The 3,650-nt window shown below is 45.0% G+C and overlaps 1 non-coding gene across 1 annotated transcript; it reads left to right on the forward strand.

Moving 5' to 3' along the window:
• Nucleotides 1-356: 356 nt before the first annotated feature.
• Nucleotides 357-429, forward strand: Trnaa-cgc (transfer RNA alanine (anticodon CGC)). Its single transcript has one exon. It is a non-coding gene; the product is annotated as a tRNA-Ala (tRNA).
• Nucleotides 430-3,650: the final 3,221 nt, after the last annotated feature.

Raw genomic sequence — 3,650 nt, forward strand, 5'->3', positions numbered from 1 at the left:
GCAAGTCCTTGTGCTGCTGTGCCTCCCTCCAGCTCCTCCCAACCGAACTACCCGACACACTCCGATCTGGAAAACACTTGGCACCCTTCCAAAGGTAGTACTGGGGTACTAGATACCGGTAACTGCTGCTGCTGCAACTCGCAGACAGACAACGCTAGCAAACATAGTGGCGCCAGTAAACACGAGAAGAAGACGAGACGCCACTATCCAAATTACGTGACGCCAACCTACCAACGGCATCAAGATGAGCTCCAACATGGCTCAATAGCTTTTAAAAAACTAATTCCGGTTTTTTCTATACCCCTCGTACTTGGGGGTGTAATTAACTCTGGTGTCTCACTTAATCATTGTGACCGAGCGAGGTGGCGCAGTGGTTAGCACACTGGACTCGCATTCGGGAGGACGACGGTTCAATCCCGTCTCCTGCTATCCTGATTTAGGTTTTCCGTGATTTCCTTAAATCGCTTCAGGCAAATATCGGGATGGTTCCTTTGAAAGGGCACGGCCGATTTCCTTCCCCATCCTTCCCTCACCCGAGCTTGCGCTCCGTCTCTAATGACCTGGTTGTCGACGGGACGTTAAACACTAATATCCTCCCCCCTTAATCATTGTGATCCAAGATGAAGCAGCAAAGGCGATCAAGGAAAAAGATGGCTAGGAAAATAAAGAATGGAGAAATAAAAACTTTGGTGTTTGACTGTGTTTCTGCGAAAGAGGACAAGAACAGTAGAACCAAACAGGTCATGCCTTGAAAGATACGTTACTAAATGAGCATCGCCAAAAGTAAAATGAGGTTAACTGGATTATGGTCTCATTAAGTGAGGCAATACTGGGGGAATTAAATTAAGAATTGAGACACTAGAAGTGGAGGACAGTTTTGTCACTTTTGCAGGAAAATATCTACCGATGGTCAAAACAGAGAGCATATGAGGTACAGAAAAGCATTTCTCGATAAGAGAAGTTTGTCAACACCATATACAAATATCTGTATCAAGGTTTTTTTTCGGAAGGTATTTGTCTTTAGTGCAGCCTTTGAATGGATGCAGGTGTACCCCATTTAAGGTGAGTCGAAACCAGCTCATCGTAAGCAGATGTCTGTACTTAGTTCCCACCAGAGTATATTGGTGGATCATGCTCAAGTTAGTCAGATGCTGGGTGGCAAAGCGCCATTCTCACGGATATCAGTGCTCGAGGTTTAGTGGTGATGCAGCCAGCTGTTACTACAGCTCAGCACAGCAGTGAGAAGACCTTGAACACTGTGTCCATACTGAGGCGACTGCGTAGATAACTTGCTCATATTTGATAAATCTGTAGGAACTGCATAGACAGAAACTGCAGAAATACAGTTTTACAGGGGGAGTGGTAGCTTGACAATCTGCAGTAGCACAGTAGTACCTCAGTACAGCTCTGTCTATTTTACCATCCCTTGTAGATGTAATGCATTCATATACTTCTTTCGAATTCACCAGTGTCTACATACAGTTTTCATTATGTCTGACATGAAAATAGCACACTGATCAGTTACCATAATTTCCAGTGCCACAAACTTTAAAATACAATGATGCGCAATTGTCTTAACTATCGACTCTGACTGCTGATACAACACAGCAGTCACAGACAAATGGTTCTAATGCCTCTGAGCAATATGGGACTTCACATCTGAGGTCATCAGTCCCCTAGAACATAGAACTACTTAAACCTAACTAACGTAAGGACATCACACACATCCATGCCCGAGGCAGAATTTGAACCTGCGACCGTAGCAGTCGCGCAGTCCCAGACTGAAATGCGTAGAACCGCTCGGCCACCGCGGCCGGCAGTCACAGACAAATAATGTGAAAAGTGATTACAGTCAAGAATTCTCAATGATAGTGTAAGTAGTCCAAGAATGCCCATACCAATTATCTGAAATGGCCTGTTGGGCTTTTACAATCTCTGTAACGCAATTCACTGATGACAACTCACCTCTCAGTACACAGGACAAGAAAGGAGCCTCCACGAAGAGTATGTGAATGCAATACACATACTCGGGCGTCCCCTGGGCGGTTGTATACCGGCTGATCCTTTCACTCCAGAAGCAGCATGACAATCCTACAGAAAAGGACCTTATCAGGCCCAGCACTGACGATTATCTCTGTAAATATTGAAGGCCTGTCTGCATGCAAAGAACGTCTACTACAAGACCTCTGTCAGAAAGAGAAATGTGACGTCCTGTGTCTACAAGAAACTCACAGAGATAGCACACTCAAAAGACCCAAGATAAACGGCATGCGACTAGTAGATGAAAGGCCACACCGACAGTATGGCAGCGCAATCTTTACCAGGCCAAACATACAGATACTTTCAAGCAGTATAAACGACATCAATGATACTGAAGTGCTAACCATTGAACTTAGTGACTGCACTGTTACATCAGTGTACAAACCACCAACTGTGGACTTTTCCAGCTCCAACGTAAACAATTTTAATAAAGACAGAATTAATTTTGTAATCGGTGATTTCAACAGCCACAGTACGCAGTGGGGCTACCAAGAAGACGACGACAATGGCACGGCTGTGATCTGCTGGGCCGAGCTAAACAACCTAAAACTGATACATGACAATAAACTGCCTGCTTTCTACAACAGTGGCAGTTGGGGGAGAGGTTATAACCCGGACCTCATCTTCGTTAGCCATCAAGTAACGGCCCAATGCTCAAAAGGAGTTTGCTCACCAATACCAAACACCCAGCACCGTCCAATAATGTGCCAGATCACATCTGTTGTTAAACCCCATAGCGTACCTTTTCGCCGTAGGTACAATTTTAAGAAAGCAGAATGGTCAACCTTTCAAAACCTCATGGAAGATTCTGTAAACAACTTACCACCTGAACCAAGATTCTATGACAATTTCGTGAAGGCTGTGCAGTGGTGTTCCAAGCAATCGATCCCTAGAGGATGCAGAAGCAATTATGTTGAAGGCCTTACGCCAGAATTAGAGGACCAGTTGCAGCAATAACTGACACTGTTTGACGCAAACCCTCTATCCGCGGAAACTATCACTGCGGGCGAGCAGCTAACCGAGTCACTAGCTAAAACCAGGAGAGAGAAATGGCCGAGGACAATAGAGGAATTGGACATGAAAAGGAGCAGTCAGAAAGCCTGGACACTCCTTAAACGTCTCAACAATGACCCGACTTTCTCTCCAGGACATGCTCCCGTCACAGCCGACCAAATAGCCCACCAGATTCTCAAGAATGGGAAATCCGACACCAAAATCAGGAAGTCGGAGACCAAAATAGACAGCATTGAACACCAAGAAAATTCAACTCTGACCACCCCTTTCACAATGGCAGATCTGGACAAAGCCATAGCGAAATGCAAGCTAAGGAAGGCCCCGGGCCTGGACGAGATTTTTGTTGATCAGATTAAACACTTTGGTCCCAACGTTAAACAATGGCTACTGAAACTGTTTAACAATTGCATGGAAACATGTCAGATTCCCACAATCTGGAGGAAGGCTAAAGTTATTGCCATTTTAAAACCAGGCAAAAATGCTGATGACCCCAGAAATTTCCGACCCATATCACTTCTCTGCCATATCTTTAAAATCTTTGAAAGAATACTTCAGGATCGCCTCTCCAGTGCCATAGAACCCTACCTAATCCCCAA

The sequence above is a fragment of the Schistocerca cancellata genome, chromosome 7 (genome assembly GCF_023864275.1).
Source record: "Schistocerca cancellata isolate TAMUIC-IGC-003103 chromosome 7, iqSchCanc2.1, whole genome shotgun sequence".
Taxonomy (NCBI): Eukaryota; Metazoa; Arthropoda; class Insecta; order Orthoptera; family Acrididae; genus Schistocerca; species Schistocerca cancellata.